This window comes from Melozone crissalis, unplaced genomic scaffold (genome assembly GCF_028551555.1).
Source record: "Melozone crissalis strain CALT ecotype California unplaced genomic scaffold, PUWL_Pcris_2 ptg000068l_1, whole genome shotgun sequence".
In the NCBI taxonomy this organism is placed as follows: domain Eukaryota; kingdom Metazoa; phylum Chordata; class Aves; order Passeriformes; family Passerellidae; genus Melozone; species Melozone crissalis.
In genome coordinates, this window is record NW_026535846.1 from 4,827,937 (window position 1) to 4,847,681 (window position 19,745).

Genomic DNA, 19,745 nt, shown 5'->3' on the forward strand with positions numbered 1-19,745 from the left:
CAAGAGGATGGACACAGAGCTGGGGACACAGGACTGGACACAGAGCTGGGGAAACACAAGAGGATGGATACAGAGCTGGGGACACAGACAGGACTGGACACAGGTCCTGGACGATCAGAGCTCAGGACACACAAAGCTCTGCACACCCAGAGCTCTGTTCACAAGCAGATCCCGTTCACACCCACAGAGCTCTGCACACACCCAAACCCATAACACACACCTAGAGCTCCTCTGGCCTTGTTCCTGTTTCACAGCTGGAACAGAGACACATTTTTGCCAGGATCTGGTTTTCCACCACAAATCCTGGCACTAAATTCACTTATAAATAACCTCTGAGAATCAGCTCCAAGACACTCAGGGCTGTCTTCATGGCCAGTGGAGTTAACTTCAGAAGAGAAGTTTCCTTCTCTGTTTTTCATCTGGAGAAGCAATTACAGGATCTGTTGGTGTATTTGCTTCTCTTCTTAGCTCGCCTTTACAAAAGCTGTTCAGCTTTTATTCAGTAAATCCTTAGAGGGTGTGGATGTGCATTCAAACCTCTGCAAGGTCACAGGAGATCAAAAAGCAGCTGGCCCTTGCCCACAGTGTGGTCTGCCCTGGATGGAAGTGGTTTGGGACTTAAGAGGAGCCTCATCCTAAAGACAGCAGCAGTCTTTAAGTCTGGTTTGACAGAGGCTGGGTTGGCACCCTGAGCACTGCAGAAATGTGAGGGCAGCAGCAGGTTTGAACAAAGAAGTCATTTACAGGAGTCAGTCCCTGCTGCTGTGTCACAGAGTCCTTTGTCACTGCTGTTCCTGCAGCCTGGCCTCTCCAGATGAATGGTCTGGGCAGAGCTGCACTGCCCAGCCTGGTTTCATTTCAATCTGGTGCTGCTGACCTGGACATTTGATGGCTTTTCCTTCATCAGTCACTCCTGTGCACGGAGATTTGAGTCTGAGGAATGGCAGCACGTCTTGGAGTGGAATTGCTTTCCACACATTTGAGCCATCACACAAATCCTCTGTGCTCAGTTTGGATGTTGGCTAGAGCAAAGGGCCATTTGCTCTGGTTTAACTCCTCAGCAGCCAAACTGTGCTTTTTCTGTGCCAAACAAAGAGCAGCCTGACAGCACAGAGCTCAGGTGACAGAAAGTGGGTGCTTTTTACAGAGCCTGGTTTGTACACGGCCCTAAATCAGCAAAGGACAAGACAAGCAAATTGCACTGATAGTGCAATTGTCAAAATCTCTGTCACTTGCTGCCTTATCTGTCCTAAACCAGACTGTTTGTGTTTTGTGATTTATTTTAGTGATTTATTTTTCGGCCTGGCTGGAGCCCAGCTCTGCTGTGCTGGTGTCCATTGCCAGCTGCAGAGGGCTCTGGGGACACCCAGGTGACACAAACACCTGGGACAGTGCCCAGGAGCCCTCCCACCCCCACAGGGACACAGGGGTGGGACCAGGGCGGGGCTGTCTGCACAGGGAACAGGGAGGGATTTTTGGTTTTTCCCTGCTCAGCACTGGGCTGTGTCCTGACTCTGTGTTTCTCCTGGCTTTTCATTAAAAGGCACATTGGTGACAGGTAAAGGGGGGTAAAGGCCACGCTCCTCCTGCAGCTCCAAGGGGAGCTGTCCCCACTGCCTTAACCCAGCCTTGTCCCACAGCTTTTTCAGGGAGTATGTGACCATCACTCTGCTTTCCTCAAAGTTTCACTCCCCCACAGATCCAGGGCAGCACGAGAGGAGTGCCTGGCCAGCCCTGCTGCTGCGGTGGTTTCACGCAATTCAGAGGAAATCCCGAATCTTTGGACCAGGAAAGGAGAATAGGAGCTCATACAATAAATACCCATAACTGCTGGGAGCCAGGGGGGCCACGGGCTCTGGCTGTGCCCAGCAGGGATTGCTGCCCTTGCCAAGGACTGAGCAGCTCCCCAAGCCCCAGCCCTGCTGCATCTCCTGCTGCTGCTGCTGGGACAGGTGACTGTGGCACCCCAGATGTGTGTCCTGGTGACTGTGGCACCCCAGGTTTGTGCCCTGGTGACTGTGGCACCCCAGGTTTGTACCCAGCCCCTCCCTGGCTGTGCCATGCCCAGCCTGATGACCAGCTGGGGCAGAGGGAGAAGGATGGAGAGAAGCAGAAATGTTGGCCCAGGCTGGTGTTCCCCTGTTCCTCCTGTTTGGATGCACCATTAAAGAGTTGGATTGTGCTGCCTGCTCACAGCTGAGTGCTTTCAGCCTCCACAGGGCTCCATCAAACACATCCCTGGCTGGGTGGGGGTCCCAGGTGGGTTTGTGGAGCAGGGGGGTAACAACACTTCCCTGGCAAAGGGAAATGGGTGCTTGGGTTTCCATCTGGGACGTGCTGACTGTGGATTCCCAGCCCAGGGAAGCCAGGCTGGGCTGGCAGGGGCTGAGCTCTGGCATCTCCTGTAGGGTGCAGAAGAAATCAGAGCCCATTCCCAGAGGCTGCTCCAGCAGAGCCCACATTGACCCCAGGGCTCATCTCACTCCCCACACAGAGCCCTGGGAGGGAGGGGTGGAAACAGGGTTACAGGGGGTGGGTGGCACTCAGGGAATGCCCAAAAATCCAGAGATAACAGCTCTGAGAGGGGGGAAACCTGCTCAGCACTGGGCTTTGTCCTGTGATTCTCCTGGCTTTTCATAAAAAGGCACATTGGTGACAGGTGAAGGGGGGTAAAGACCACACTCCTCCTGCAGCAAACACAAACAAAGGCTGATCCAAACTGCTGCAGAAATGCCAGTCTGAATGTCTGAATTCCATCCCCCACCCCATTATAACCCCTCTGCCATTCCCAGGAGAAATTCCAAGAGGGCAGCAGGGAAAGGGCTCTGTCCTCAGTGCCAGGATTATCCATCCCTGCACCAAACCACACCATGTGAACACAGGGGCTGCTCACTGGGGTCTGCAGGGGTGCAAAGAGTCTGGAAACGAACAGAATTGCTGTGCTGGGCTCCTCCTGTGCCAGGGCAAACAGATGGTTCCAATAAATAACCATGGCTGGGAGGGTTTCTATCCAAACCCTGTGGAGGGATCCTTCAGGTGGAACTGAGCATGGAGAAGCTGCCAGCAGAGCCACCATCAGCTCTGTCCAGCTGTGCTTGGAGCGAGGGGCTGGAAAAAGCCTCAGCAGCAAAGGCAGAATGAATGGCATGGGAACACTTGTCTAGGTAAAATATATGGAATTTTAAAAAATTGTTCCTCTTGACTTGTGGCTTGTAATGAATTAAAGCTGCTCTGGAAAAATCCTCATTTCTCTTTGGCTGCAGTGCTGGAGCCAGACTGGGGAGGGCTGGGCTGGGGTGGCCTCAGGGACATCACTGCAGGGCTGGGGCCAGACACAGGGGGCTGGGGGCTCCCAAACCAGCTGTGACCAAAGGCTGAGTGTGCAGAGATCCCAGTGCTGTGCAGGGACACCTGGGGACACAGCAAAAGCCCCTTGGTGCCTCCTTCACACCTGGCTGGGTGTCCCCAAGGGCCACCCCAAGCTGGGCATTTGTGGCAGCACAGCTCCTCTGAGGCGTTTCTGGCCTCATGGTCCTGCAGGGATGGACACAGAGCAGGGGGGGACACAGAGCAGGGGGGGACACAGAGCAGGGATGGACACAGAGCAGGATGGACACAGAGCAGGATGGACAGAGAGCAGGATGGACAGAGAGCAGGGATGGACCCAGAGCAGAGATGGACACAGAGCAGGATGGACACAGAGCAGGATGGACAGAGAGCAGGATGGACAGAGAGCAGGGATGGACCCAGAGCAGAGATGGACACAGAGCAGGATGGACACAGAGCAGAGATGGACAGAGAGCAGGATGGACACAGAGCAGGATGGACACAGAGCAGAGATGGACACAGAGCAGGGATGGACACAGAGCAGAGATGGACAGAGAGCAGAGATGGACACAGAGCAGGGATGGACACAGAGCAGAGATGGACACAGAGCAGGGATGGACACAGAGCAGAGATGGACAGAGAGCAGGGATGGACACAGAGCAGGATGGACACAGAGCAGAGATGGACACAGAGCAGGATGGACAGAGAGCAGGATGGACACAGAGCAGGATGGACACAGAGCAGGATGGACACAGAGCAGGGGTGGACACAACAGGGATGGACACAACAGGGATGGACACAACAGGGATGGACACAGAGCAGGGATGGACACAAATTTGGCTCCCCAGGCTCTCTGCAGCCTCTCCAGCCCCAGGAAAGGCACCCTGGGCATGCAGGGGCTGGAGCAGCTCTCACCCCTGGGTCCATCCACAGCTGAGCAGAGGGGCAGGAGCAGGGGTGCTTTGGTTGAGGAGCTGGGTCAGGTTTGCTCCTGCTGTACACCCACAGATGCCCAGTTTTAATCCTGGTTTTGTTTGTTACTCCCCCTTTATCCTCACTTCTCAGGGTTTCACTCTGGGCTTCCAGGATTTCAGCCTTTCCCAGGACACAAAGCTCCAGTCCAGGCACCACAAGGGTTTCAGAGCAGCTTCAAATTCCCCCCTCCCCTAAATGCTGCAGGAGGAACAAGGCTGCCAGGGAAGGGGGGGATCTCAAGTGCACTTTATTGAGCTAAAAATGAATTTATTCAAGGAAAACAAAGCTCACATCCAACAAAGATGAGAGGGGATGTCGACAAAGAGATGATGGCACAACAAGCCAGGAGAAAGTCCCTTTTCATTCTTCCCTTCTCCCTTTCCCTCTTCCCTTTTGCCTTTTCCCTTTCCCTCTTTCCTTTTTTCTTTCCCTTTTCCCTCTTCCCTTTTCCCTTTCTCTCTTCCCTTTTCCCTTTTCCTCTTCCCTTTTCCCTCTTCACTTTTCCCTTTTCCTCTCTCCTTTTCCCTCTTCCCTTTTCCCTTTCCCTCTTCCCTTTTCCCTCTTCCCTTTTCCCTCTTCCCTCTTCCCTTTTCCCTCTTCCCTTTTCCCTTTCCCTCTTCCCTTTTCCCTCTTCCCTTTTCCCTTTCCCTTTCCCTCTTCCCTTTTCCCTCTTCCCTTTTCCCTCTTCCCTGTTCCTCTTCCCTTTTCCCTCTTCCCTTCTCCCTTTTCCCTCTTCCCTTTTCCCTTCTCCCTTTCCCTCTTCCCTTTTCCCTCTTCCCTTTTCCCTTTTCCCTCTTCCCTTTTCCCTTCTCCCTTTCCCTCTTCCCTTTTCCCTCTTCCCTTTTCCCTTTCCCTCTTCCCTTTTCCCTCTTCCCTTCTCCCTCTTCCCTCTTCCCTCTTCCCTTTTCCCTCTTCCCTTTTCCCTCTTCCCTTCTCCCTTTTCCCTCTTCCGTTTTCCCTTCTCCCTTTCCCTCTTCCCTTTTCCCTCTTCCCTTTTCCCTTTTCCCTTCTCCCTTTCCCTCTTCCCTTTTCCCTCTTTCCTTTTCCCGTTTCCCTTTTCCCAGACTTTGTGCTGAAACCACAGGAGGGGTTTTGGTTCTGCTGCTGAGGAAGAAAAGGTTGTTGGGCAGCAAGTGTGTTATAAATGATATCCTCAGGAAAGCTGGAGTGCAGCAGAGCTCACATTAACAAGGCAGAATTAAAGAAAGGCTCCATCACATGAGCCTTACCCATGGTTCTGCTGCTTCTTGCACAATTAATCCCGGAGCTGGGGGCTGCTCCTGTGGCCTGTTCTTTACCAAGGCTGTCCCACTCTCACCCTGAGAGGCACAGCTAAAATTAGCTGGGCAAGAATTGCACAACCCAGCCACAAATTAGCAGATCCAGAGCGTGATGCTTGACATTGTCCCAAAGTCCTCAGTTCCCACTGAAAAATAAAGCTGGTCTGGAGACTTGGACTTGGCAGGAGAAGGGAAAGCTCAAAATAGACGTGGCTGCCTGCTCTGGGTACGGAGAGTGCTGGCTGCACGGTTTAATTAGCTCCTGTTAATGAAAAGTAAATTTTCAATACTGTCTCCTCCAGATTTTCATCATGCCAAATGTTCAGATGATGCACTTTCAGATGGTTGAACTTCTCCTAAACCCCAAACAGTTGGAAGCTCCATGGTAGCCACAATCCCAAGGTTCAGCTCCACATTCCCAGCAGGACAGGTTGTTCCCAGGCTGGAAAACCATGGGCACAAACTCTCCTGGTGCAAGGGCCAGGATTGACTTTTCCTCTGTGCTCAGTGCAGAGACCTCTAATGCAGCCCCATGACAGCCCCAAAGTACCTCCCAAAATCAAAGATGACATGGAGATGACCCAGACTGGTTGGATCGTTGAAAAATGTCAGCAAAAAATACCTGAGAACAGCAATGAAAGGCAAATTGAGATTTATTTCAGTGAGGGCAGCATCCATTGCCTGGCAGTGCCTGCCCAGCCACCTCTGCTTCCATCAGAAATGGGAGGACAAATCCCTTCCCTTCCTGTTTGCTAAAGCCCATCTTCACTTAAAATGGGAGAAAAAATAAAATGTTTTCTTTCCAAATGAGCAATCTGCACTTTTATTTTCCTCTTTCCAAGGGCACCACTTTTACCCTCTGGCTGTGGGTCAGAGGGAGAGCAGGGGAAGAAGTCTGTTATCCCCAAGAGCAGCAGAGCCTTTGGTTTAAGAAATCCAGGCAAAGCTGCTGAGCAAGTGATGGCAAACCCCAACCATTCCAGGGGAACTCTGAAACCATTGCCCTTGCTGCTGCATTGCTGGTTTGGTTTCTCCACTGTCCATCTGTGCCCAAAAAAACACCTGGAGAAAGTCCCTGGGGAAGCATCCAGAGAGGGCCTGAGCTGGAAACCAACACCAAAAATCAACACCACTGCAAGAGGAGACAACAACTCCATTTCATTTCTCTGTCCCCATTCTCTCCCTAGCTGGGATCTCTGACAAACAGTGGTGAGGGGGTTTCTGACAATTAAATAACTCCAGGGAGTTGGGCTGGTCCCTGTCCCTGGGTTCTGACTTCCCCTTAAGTGCTTGTTGCTAATGGGGGGTAAAAGATTGGCCCTTTTGTTCTCCAGAGTGCTGGAAATGCAGAAAATTTGTATTTTTGATGCATGCCAAATTCAGCAGAACAGGGAAGAATTTGATTTTTTCTTTCAGGCAACATTTTTTGTATCACTATTTCCATTTTATATTTGTGCAAGTGTCTTCCCTACTTCTGCTTCTGCTTTGTACTGGCAGCTCAGGAAAAGCAGATAAGAAAAACTGCTTTTAGTGCCTGCAAACTAATTTTGTGAAATCAATTAGCACGTTAATGAATTAAAGAGTGTTACCATTTTCACATTTCTTCTCCCTGATAATGCCAAACAGTGGAATTGGAGGGCAAAGATTTGCACAGTTTGTTATTGCTGGGAGCTTTGCTAATTATTTTTTCCTGCATTTCTGTCCCAGGAAATGCCATCAAACCCTGGTGAGGAGGAAAGTACCAGGCAGGGTTTATTCTCCATATGGAAAATACTTGAGAAAATCCAGAAAAAAGGAATCCCAGAGGGAAATCAACAAACCACAGCCCTTCAGGGCCTTGGTACTCCCAAAATGTGAGAGCAGAGAGGTGCTGGAGAAAGCAGCTGAGGAGCAGGAGGGGAGGAAAAAGAAAAATATCCCCTAATACATCATTGGCATCAGGAATTCCTGACCCAAACCCAGCTCTCTACTCAGTTTTCTCATGACAAAGCTGCAACTTTTTCTTCCTTTCCCCTTTCCTTTCCCCTTTTCCTTTCCTTTCCCCTTTTCCTTTCCTTTCCCCTTTTCCTTTCCTTTCCCCTTTTCCTTTCCTTTCCTTTCCTTTCCTTTCCTTTCCTTTCCTTTCCTTTCCTTTCCTTTCCTTTCCTTTCCTTTCCTTTCCTTTCCTTTCCTTTCCTTTCTCTCTTTCCCTTCCCTCCTGGCTCCACAGCCTCTCTGCAGGTATTTTCCTGGCTGGGGGGAGCAGGGAGCCAAATTCACCCACAAAATTATTTCTTTGTGCTTCTTACAGACGTGGGGGCTTGAGGTTGCTGGGAGAGAAAGGGGATTTGCCTTCCCATGTTTTTAATTTGAAATAATTGAATTAAAAACTCTTCCAGAGCTTAGAAGAGTTGTTTCCATCCTGCTGCCCTGATCAAACCCACCCAGCAGAGCATCCACAAATGTCACTCAGCTGGAAGGAAGATGCAGAGGATCCAGAGGGAATTCACAGGGCAGCATTATTTTCCTTTCAGTGGACACACACATCACATCCACACACAGAGAGGGATCATCCCCTCCTGGCTGGGAGGAGACCATTCCAAGAGTCACTGGTTGAGGGTAAACACCTGTGTTAAAAATGCCAATTGCTTGTTTTTAAAATTTTAAAAGTTTAATAGTAATAAAATTGTTATAGAAATAATAATGCAATTAGAGTAATAATAATTTGGACAATTTGAATTAGGACAATATGAGACAATAATGACAAAGAGTTATGGATGTCCGGGTGCCTCTTTTTGGGCAGCACAAGCCTGAAAAAGGAAACAAGTAAACAAAGGATTAACCCTTAAAAACAACAGCCTGTTGCATATTCATACACTTCATAAATGATGTAAAAATTCCATTCAAACACAGGATTCTGTCTGGTCATGGTCAAGTTCTTCCTCTGAATCCAAACAGCACCTTTGAGGTGGGAAGAAGTTAATTTCTTCTGATAATGGGGCAATAAATTCTCTTTCTCTGAAAGATTCAGGTGTCCTGTGGCTGCTATCTTGCTGCAAGTCCTTTATTTAAAAAAAGTATCCTACATAGCATAGTTTCTATTTTAACAATTTTTGTAACCTAAAACTATATTTAACACACTACTAAGAGAATTAATACAGCATCACTTTCTAACACAACACATATAATATTCATTTTAATATTTGCGAAAAGCCAATCATAAAATACACATTTTTCACAACCTGTACAGCAACTTGCCAGCCCAGGGCTGAGGGTCAGAGCAAGCACAAGCAGAGAAGGGTCTGAATTCCCTTCTCCACCCAGGATTCCTCTTTTTCCCAGTGCCAGGCCCAGGAGCTGAAGAGCTGTGGGAGAGCTGGAGCAGAAAAATGTGTGGGGTGAGTGGAGGTCAGTGGTGCTTCATTCCTTCAGCTCTTGTTTGGACTCTCCCAGTTTTGGCTGCACTTCTTTGGAATGGTTTGGGAGCTGGGAATGGGGGAGATGAGACTGCAGGAGCTGCTTCCTAAAAATTGCTGGCTCAGAAAAAATGCCACAGGGGAATTTGGATTGAAAAATCTGCATGATTTTTCACAGCTCTCACCCAAAATAACAGAAGAAAACCAAATTTGCAGCAGGCTCAAAGCAGACCATTGATTCTGGAGCCTGTGAGTCAAGGCCAGGGGGAGAATGGGGCAGGAATTGGGCAGGAATTCCTTCCCCACACAGGCAGCAGGAGCAGCTGGGAATGTTCCCCTGGACTGAGGAGCCCCAGCTTTGCCAGGACACCCCCAAAAAGGAAATCTCACCTTGGAGTTCAGAATAATTCAGTTAAACATTCAGTTAGCATATAGTAATAATATATATTATTACATATAATAATAAATACTCAGTTAGCATATAGTAGTAGTAGTAGTAGCAGTAATAATAATAATAATAATAATAATAATTCAATTAGCATATTCTGTTAAATATTCAGTTAGCAAATCTCCCAGAGAGGGAGGCTGTGCTGGGAAGGGGCCACAAAGGCTCCAGGTGCCCCAGGCTCTGCTCACTGGAGGGACAAAAAGGTGCAGGGGATTCTCTGGGAGGAGGCTGCAGGGTCAGCTCTGAGGTTTTTTCATTTTTTCTCTTTTTTTTTTACCTTGCATTTTTTGACTTTCTCTCTCAGAGGCTCCTGTGTTGGGTGTCAGCCCAGCTCCCACACAACAAGGAGGAACAAGGGCAGATCACAGGCCCAAAATCACTGCCCAGAGAAGAACTTTAAGCTCCGGAGTCCTCCAAACAAGATGAACACTGATCTCACCTTTGGAGAGGTTTAATTTCTCTTTCCAACCCCAACCCAACAACCTGGCTTTGCTGCTTTCACTACAGACACCTCAAACCTTGTTTTTGAGCAGGTGAAATCTGCATTTAGAGGGGCTCTGTCCCCACAGCCCAGACTCCACAGGCTCCTGCTATACAATTCCCTCCCAGTTGCTGTAGGTGCCCCATCTCCTAATCCAGCCCTGCTCCAGGGCTGCTCCTTCCCAGCTTTTGGTATCTCCCAGGGCTCATTAAGGGCTGAATTAGGCTGTCCACGGCCCTAATTAATCCTTCAGCTCCCAGGGAAGCAGCCAGGGCTGTTTTAACCAGTGCTCCTTCCCCATGGCATCCCCTCCCTTCTGGGACCTGGAGCTGCAACCTTCGAGGGCTGGGAGAGAAATGGAGACAGGCACCTCCCCCTGCTGCTCTTAATTGCTGCTAATTGCACTGGGGGTGCCCAGGGGTGAGGGGACACTGCAGGACACGCTGGAGATGCAGCTTGGACCTGGTTTGGAGGTTCTTTTCCCCAAGAGCACAGGGAGGGTTTAGGTGCAACCCCCACGTGTGGGGATCTCTGAAGGACAGGAAAGCTCCACACCAGGGCAGAGCCAGGGGTAAAACCTGGAAGAGCAAAATCAGGAACATCCCATGCTGAGAGCTCTCAGGGATGCACAGGGTGGGATTTTTTGGGATGTTTGTGCAGTGTCAGATGAAACCCTTTTCTAACCCAGGGATGAGGCAGCTGAGAGGCATTTTAAAAATTTCTGCTTCATTTTCAGTGTCATGAGAAGGGGGAGACAATACAGATGTTACAATTCACAACATCACAATCTGAAGCCAATTATTTCCTAATTACAATACACTGTAAGTGTTTCTTGGTCTATCAGCTTTAGCCACACCATGCTGTAAATGCCTTAAAACCAAAAATCTAAAATTATCCCTCATGGGTCCTACTACAATGCATCTTTCATAGTTCTGTTTCTCTGAAGTATCTAATCTTATTTACAAAACCATCCTTTGTGTCCTGGACTGTAAAATAATGTGTGTGTTCTGTCCCCACCTGTCAGAGCTGGGGCAGTTCTCTGCTGTCCATGGGGCAGTTTTTTCTTTCTCTCGCCCACACCAACCCTCCCTGCAGGAGATCTCTGCTGTCCATGGCCACTGAGTGTCCCTGCAGGGCTGATCCAATCCCAGCATCCCATGGGGAGATGCTCCGCCCAGGGGAGGAGCCAAGCATTCCTACCTGGATCCAATCTGGGCCTGGCACAGCACAGCAGCCTCTGCCCCCTGCATTGCCAGAGGAGCAGCTTTCTGCTGCCCTGCGTGGCCAGAGGGAGCCCAGGCCCATCTGCAGCAGCCCTGGAGCTGCAGAGGAAAACTCCCCCCTTGTGCAGGATCCCTGCTGCAGCAGAGCCACAGCTGGCACTGCAGGAGGGCTGAGCCCCCATGGCATGGGGCTGGGACACCGCCCTGACACACAGGGGGCAGGGACTGCTCTCACTCTGGCAGTGGGGTGTCTATTTTGTTTTTGGGATTTTTTTTGTTCGTACTATTGCTAGTACTCAAGCTACATCAGGGAAGGTATAGGTTGGATATTAGGAAGAAATTTTTCACCAAAAGAATAATAAAGCACTGGAATGCTGTTCCCAGGGATGTGGTGGAATCACCGTCTCTGGATGTGTTTATAAAAAGACTGGCCATGGCACTTGGTGCTATAGTCTGGTTGAGGTGTCAGGGCACAGGTTGGACTTGATGATCTTAGAGGTCTCTTCCAACCTCATTATTCTGTGATTCTCTGTGATTTGTATTATTTAATTTTCCCAATAAAGAACTGCTATTCCTACTCCCGTATGTTTCCTGAGAGCCCCTTAATTTCAAAGTTATAATAATTCAGAGGGAGGGGTTTTACATTTCCCATTTCCCATTGCAGGGGAGGCTCCTGTCTTCCTCAGCAGACACCTAGCTTTTCAAACCAGGACACTTTGAATCTTGTTTCTACCTCTATTTCTCTCTCAGCAATGTCTGTCCTATTCCATGGCATTTCTAAGTCAGCATTTCTTATCTCAAAGTTTCCATACAGGTGCACACTGTATGAGCCTTCTGCCAGGTTGTGAGAATTCCCTACAAATTCATTTCCCTACAAATTTATTTCCCTCACTGCAGGGCCAGGAGCTGGGCTGGGTGATCCTGATGGGAGCACATTCTGTGATTCCATCACTCCAACAAACCACAGAACATCTCTGTCCCTGATGGGAAAATGAGGGCAGCACCTCCATTGGGATGGAGTTTGGGATCCCAAAGTGCTCAGAGTGTGTGGGATGGCTGGAGCCAGAGAAATCCTGCAAATAACATGTGTCCATGCCCTCAGTGCACTCTGACAACCTGGGAACAGGCTGATTTCCTCACAAACACATGGCAACACAGAGAATTAGAGAGAGAGAGCTGTGCTGGGAGTGTTCAGGAGCTCAGGGCACTCCTTAGATCCTGAGGGATGGGGTGGCTGAGCTCGGTCCCAAAGCTGCCACAGGACTTTGGGAAACCATTCTGTGAGAAGGATGTTGGGATGGATGAACGTTTGACAAGAAAGTCTCACAGATATGTGTGCTTGGCAGAAAGATTTTTAAATGTAGAGTCTGATGAAGGAATAGAGATGGAAGCAAGTTTTGATATAGAAGAAAAGAATTGCTGAGCCAGTCTTACTGGCTAACCAAGGAGGCAAAGGGTGTGTTAGTTAGAAGGGTTTTTATGGCTTAGAGCAAAGGATAAACCCACCCCAAACAAGAAGATGTTTTTACCAAGCAGGAAAATAGCACAGGCAAACAAGCCTGCCAATGTGGCAAGTAGAAAAAAGGTCTCAGAATTTTCCACTGCAAGAAAAATTAAAAACAACTTCTAGCTTAAACTGTAATGTACTATTAGTGATTGGAGAACAGTAACATGAATATGGTAATTATGGTAGTTATGATAGGCTACAGATAATAGTTAAGGTGTAGATTGGTTCTACTGTATGAAGATGCTCAGCAAAGAAAAGGATATAATGCATTGTAACCAAAACCAAAGGGTCTCCAGGCCTGCCTGCAGCTGGAGCTGACAGCTGTGGGCACAGCTCTGTCACCCACAACCCTGGACTGCTGTAACTCTTGGATACAATAAACTGCATTTTGGAGAGCCCCTGGAGTCCCACATCCCTCATTTAGGCTCTTACAAGGGGAACAGGTGGGGGTGTCACAACATCTGGACACAGCAGCAGCAGCTGTGCAGGCTCCCTGCAGGACAGATCTGAACAGAGCCACCACAGGAGCACCAGAATTCCCCTTGGAATGGGCTGGCCTGGAGCTGAGCTGTGGGCTCACCTGAGCCATGGGGTCACCTGAGCTGTGGGGTCACCTCAGTTATGGGATCACCTGCATGGCAGGAGGCAGGGCTGGCTCAGCAGCTGAGGGTGGGAGCTGTGGGGTCCCCTGGGGTCACTTTGGGTGCTGTCACCCCTCTCTGTGACACCTCCCATCCCAGCAGGGCTGTGGGGACACAGCCTGGCCAGGCTGCTCTGGGGGTATTGATGGATTTGGCCACAATTCTTTCCCAGCTCCAGCCCTGCTGCAGGCAGGGACCTCCCAGAACATTCCAACCCACTCAGGGCACTTCCAGGGAAAGGCTGAATCCCAGGGGAAGGATGGGCTCAGGATCTCCGGAGCCACCCTGTGTCCCCAGCCCTCAGCAATCTCAAGGAAACAAACACAACTTTACAAGCTGATTCTCAGGAAAAGTCTTCTCATTCCTCTGGAGTGACAAAATCAGGAAGGGATCCCATTCCACAGCTGCACAGAAAATCAGCAGTGGGCTCTTATTGCTGCAGTGGGAAACCTTGCTGAGCACAGGGCCTGCACTCCAGACAGCTCAGAAACCAGGCAAATATTCCATATTTCCACCATCAGTTTGAGAAAAGCCCTGCTGCAAATACTGATCAGGGGGAATAAGACTGCACCAGTCTTGCCTTTTCTTTTTTCTTCTTGACACAAGAGCAGAAAAGCTGAACTATCAGAAGTGTGGTGCAGTTTTGGCACTGCTTTCCCACCCAAGTGTAGGTTTTCAGACCCTGAGGGTTCACCAAGACGTCTCAAGAGATTTTGTTAATACCAGAAACAAGAAATGAACAGAGACCTTTCTAAAGCAGCATTGAGAAAAGTTAAGAAATTATCCCAGACCAGAACTTGGCTTCTCTTGGCTCTGTCACCAGGGTGAAGAAAGCCAAAAAAGCCAGAGGTGCAGACCCTGTCCTGCCAGTGCCGATATTCCTGCTGGCAGGTGCAGGACAGGGTCCCTGCAGATCTGTCTGCAAAAAAAAAACCCACCTACTTTGGTTTTTGAAAATAGCCTTGGAGTCAGAGCTTAGTGCCCTGCAGAGGACAGATCCAAGGAATCCTGGATTCTGCAAGCAGAACAGGAGATCCCTTTCCTGTGGATCTTATGGCACCTGTCCCATTTGCCCAGCCATCCCTCTTGGGTTTTCACCCCCTGGCAGTGCCCAGCTGCAGGTGGGGGCACTGCTAAGTAAAGCAAATTATCTGTGTCCTTTAACCCCTACTTTGGGTCACAAACTCAGTGTCTCTCACAGTAACTCTCCAAGACAAGGAGGGATTTTTGGGCAGCGCTTCCAGACTCCAGGAGATTAAGAAGGGATTTTTGGGGCAGTGCTTGCAGGACTGCAGGAGGCTGGGCCCCACCTGTAGCATCCCCAGGTGTGAGGGGTGGCCAGGGCAGGTTTGGGATGCAGCTCTCTGGATTGGGTCAGCAGCCAGGGCTCTCATTATGCATCAGCTCTGATTAGCACCACAGCCAAGGCCTTCTGCAATCAGGCCAGCTCATGGCTTTAGGCTTTCCACTTGAAGTTAAAAATAGTTGGCCTTTGTTTCACTGCCAGCCTGGGCAGTGCTGACCTTTTGTGTGTGCCCAGCCTCTCCCTTAACATTTAGAGATGCACCCAGCCCTGGAGCTGCTGCTCTGCTCCTCTGCTCTGCCTCCTTCAGCTCCTGCTGCTCTCCTCAGCACCAGCCCTGTGTTCCAGATTGCACTGCCAGATGTTTTCAATTACCATCTGTATGGCAGATTACCTTTGTCAAGTGGGCAGTTTGCCTTATCTCTCTCTTTGAGTGACCACATTCACACCTCCCTGGAGGGGACATTGCTGATAACAGCTATTGAATGTCCCTGCATGGCTGATAAGAACTACAGCATCCCATTGGGAGATGTGAGCCCAGAGGGAGGAGCCAAGCATTCCTACCCAGATATAATCCAGAGGTTTTGAGACACCAGCACGGCTTCTCCACTGGATTCCCCAGAGGAACAGCAGCTGCCTCTCCTTCCCCTGGATCTTCAGAGGAAGAATCCATCCTTCTCTACAGGATCCCTGCTCCAGCAGAACCACCCCTGACACTGCAGGAGGGCTGAGCCACAATTCCAATGGGACTGCTGCCAACACCCTGACCCACAGGGTGTCAGGTTGGGTTCTGACTCTGGCAGTGTTGTTCTAGTGTACTGCATTGTTTATTTTATCCTCTTATTTTCTTCCCTATTAAAGAACTGTTATTTCCTGCTCCCATATTTTTGCCTGAGAGCCACTTAATTTAAAATTTATAGCAATTGGGAGGGGTGGGGAGGGTTTACATTCTCCATTTCAGGGGAGGCTCCTGCCTTCCTTAGCAGACTCCTGTCTCTCCAAACCAAGACACCCTGCTGGGCAGCACCAGGGAGCTCAGATCTGGGGATATCAAACCAAAGCCACTGCAAATCCTCCTCTGGCCCTGGAGCACACACAAGTCTGGGAATGGCCCCTGTGCTGTTTCTGTGCTGCTCTGCACACCTCAAGCTCAGTTTGGCTCCCACTTTCTTCTTGGAAACTTGACTTTCCACCTTCTGAAATGCAGAATTTCCACCCATCCTTGCATCTCCCCAAGGAAGGATCACTGTGTGGGAAGAACTCAACACCCATCCCTCCACCTCCCCCCTGGGAATTTCCAGGCCTTTAAGGGGTGAGCTGCCATGCAGAGGAAATTCCTTTATGCAGCCTGGGAATATTTAAGGTTTGGCCAAAAAGGAGCATTGCAGCACATCAGATTTCATAAGCAAACCCCAAACTTTTGCTGGCAGCACCAAAACCAGGTGAGTTATCCCTCAGGCAGGGATAAAGCCTCACACTTTGCAGGGAGCCACTGAGGAGTCTGATGGGGAACATGGACAGGAAGAAGTTGAACCAAAATCTAATAATCTGGTATTTTGACTGACCACAGGAAGTGAATTTCAAAATACAAAGGCATAACAGACAGTGGAGAAGTAGCAGATGCCTTAATTTTGTCACTCTAAAATGTGTCCACAGGAAGAATTCCTCAAAGAACCCAAGAGGGAGAAGCATTTATGACACAAAAAATGCAATTCATCTTTGACTCATCCACCTACAATTTCCCACCAGGGTGGATCTGCTCCAAGCAGTTGGGAGCAGCAGGGACCATGACACGTGGTGGCTTCGTGCCCCAATCCATGGCTGAAGTGTGTCCTGCTTTGAGCAGGTGAAGCTTCAGAGGCCCCTTTCAACCTGAGAGCCCTCAGTTACTTGAAGAGAAACTTCTTAGAAACTCCATCTTTTGCTATTTCAGAATGTGGGAAATGAGTTTGTAGGGGATTCTCAAAGCCTGGCAGAAGGCTCATATAGTGTGAATCTGTAAACTTTGAGATAAGAAATGCTGACTTGGAAATGCCATGGAACAGGACAGACATTGCTGAGAGAGAAATGGAGCTGGAAACCAGTTTCAAAGGATGGTTTTGTAAATAAGACTGGATACTTCAGAGAAATAGAACTATGAAAGGTATATTGTAGGGACCCATGAGGGATCATTTTAGATTTTTGGTTTTAAGGCATTTACAGCACGGTGTGGCAAAAGCTGATAGGCCAAGAAACACTTAGAGTATTTTGTAATTAGGAAATATTTGGCTTCTGATTGTTATGGTGTGAATTATAACATCTGTGCTGTCTCACCCTTCTCATGAGACTGAAAATGGAATAAAAACTTTTTAAAACTCCTCTCAGTTGTCCCATCCCTGGGTCAGAAAAGGGCTTAATCCAACATCAGAATGCTGTGCTTGTCCTATATTCATCTGATTTTCCTGCTCTGCCCTAATGGTCACACCAAGGATTTTGGAATGCTGTTCCAAGCAGTTTGTGTGCTCCTCCTGCCCTCTGTGGGATGAGGTGTTCCCAGCATCAGAGGGAGAGGGAAGGGCTGCACCCCTGTCCTTTGGAGATGCTGTAACAAAATTCCTGGGACATGAGGGGTGCAGAGCCAGGGCTCCTGACAGAGCAGGACCCCCTGTCCCACCCAGCCCAGCAGCACCTCAGTGTCCCCAGCTGCTCCAGGCAGCTCTCAGCCCTGGGTCTGGGGCTGAGATTTCCCTTAAATAAAGATTTATTTTTATAAATAAATAAATAAATCTTTATTTATCCCCAGGGCAGTGGGGAGGTGGGACGGAGGCTGAGCCCACACAACATCCTGACACAGGATAAGCCTGTGAGTCAAAGGAAATGGGAATGACTGGGAGAAGGACCAGGAGTGGCTGCAAATGGAGTAAATTTGCTGAAGACCATTGAGTTTCCCTGAGCCATCTTATTTGGGACCGAGTGTGCAGCAGAGCAGTTCACACAATTCTTATTGCAGATCAAAGCCAAACATCTCTGTGTTATTAAATTATTTTTTTAAATCCCCATATCCTGTCCTTGAATGTGATTCTGACAACAGCAGTGATGGAAATATATCAGCCATTTAATATAATTCCTTTCAAGGAAACAAGAGTCACTTCAGTTTCTGAAACAAGCCCAGGAATAATTTTCTGTGGGAGAAAACAGACACTGATTATTTGCTGCCATTGACGCAGAAAAATTTCCTCAGTTACTCCTGGTGCATGTCAGGCATGAGACAGAGCAGGATGGATCTCAAGAGCATCTCTAGCAGAACTTCTCTGAAGAAAGATCTTCAATTTTTTCCACTCTTAAGTACTGAGAAAATATAAAACCAGGCAGTGTATGCACTAGAGAAAAGAAGCAGAACATCATACAAGGAAAAGACACTCAGTGATGAAAACAGGAGATGCTGAATTAATTCTGTAATGTACCAGAGCTGCTTTCCAGGAATCAGGAACAGCTCAAGAGATTCCCATCACTGGGACAAAGGTTAATGCATTGCAGAGTTTGCTCACTTTTCCTTCAGCACAATGAACAGCTGCAGATGTGGCTGAAGGGATTTGTGGCCACTGCTGCCCTGACCCATGGAAGTGGCCAAGGGGTTCCCAAAAGTGTCTGGGAGAGCAGCAGTGTGTGATCCCATGGGAACTGCAGGGATCTGCCCCTGCCAGGGCTGGCATCACCCAGGGCACCCCCAGCCTTGCTCTGGGGACAGCCAGGTGCCACCTGAGCCACCCCTGTGCCCCTCTTTGGGAAAACCCTCCCAGCAGGTTCCCCACCCGCCTGGGTGGCTTTCCAGGGCAATGAGGATGCTCCAATCCTCCCCAGTCACCCCAAAAAGCTTCCAAACCTTAAAGGAGAGCTGTGCCACACAGTTTGTGCCAAAGTGGAGAGCAGCACAGGGATTGCAAGAGGAGTCACACACAGGGAAGCAAGAGGTGACAAGAGTTTGATCTCTTGTGTAAAGCACTGAAAAGCCCTCGTGGCAAAGGAGGGAAAGGATCAGGGCTTCAGTTTGGTTGGTTCTCCACCACCTGCCACAAATCTGAAAATCATATTCAACCACTGATTTAATTGAATCTGAAAATCAGATTCAATCACTTCCACAGGCAGGAAAAGGGAAAAATAAAAAGAGGGTGGGGAAAAAGTAAATAAAGAAGGATGGAAAAGGGACAAAAGGGTTCTGAATTAGACTGAAATGCTGAACCTTTCCTGGAGACTGGCCCCAGAGAGTTTCTGAGGGAAGCTGAGCTAACTTCTGGAACACAGAATGCCTGAGCAGCCACAATGCACCTGGCAGGACTCACCCAGCAAGCTGCACTGGGCACAACCCAGGCTGGGGGCCGGAGCAGGAAGATTTCTAAAGCAGCTGGGCCATGAGGTTTTCTAAAGCAGCTGTCAGTGGCTGCAGGGAGCCAGCCCCAGTGGTCCCTCAGGGCAGCACTCTCAGCCTGGCAGCAAAGGGGGCTCAGGTGCCCCCTGTCCTGTCCTGGCCCTGCAGGGATCTGTTCTGGAGGATCAAGGCTGTGGAGAAGGTTTTGGGTCAGCCCCTCACTCATTGCCCTGCCAGTGAGGAGCTCTGTGGTTTTTATAATAATTTTTAAATCAATTTTTATCATTGTTTTGGAGAGGAGCAAGCAGTGAACAGCTGGGCTGGGGAAGCTTTGGGTGGACAGCACTGCATTAAAACCCAAAATCCTCAGGCTCTGCCACACACCACCAAACTCCACTCTCCATTAAAATTGCACTTTTAACTATTTCCTTCATCCTTGGCTGCCCTCCAGAACAGCCTATTCTATAAATCAGCCCTGGAAACAAGGAACAATGAACCTCCTGCAGCAAACACAAATGTAGGGCTCAAAAGCAGTGGGAGGGGAAAAAAGGAAAATCAAAGCTCTTTATTCTGCAAAGTTCTAAGGTCAGTTTTCCCTACAATTCCTAAAGGGAACAGCCCCAAAGAGAAACATATCATTGTGCTCCTAACAAACCCCTTCTTTCCACCTAAACACTTTTGTTTTATCCACATCCACTCTCAGCTTACTAAGGTTTCCTCAGCTTATTCCAATTCCTTCCTTTCCATAGGCATGTCTTGCCTGTTGCCTTGGGAATTCTTGAGTTCTCATCTCACTTTATTTCCCAGAACAGGGCACGAG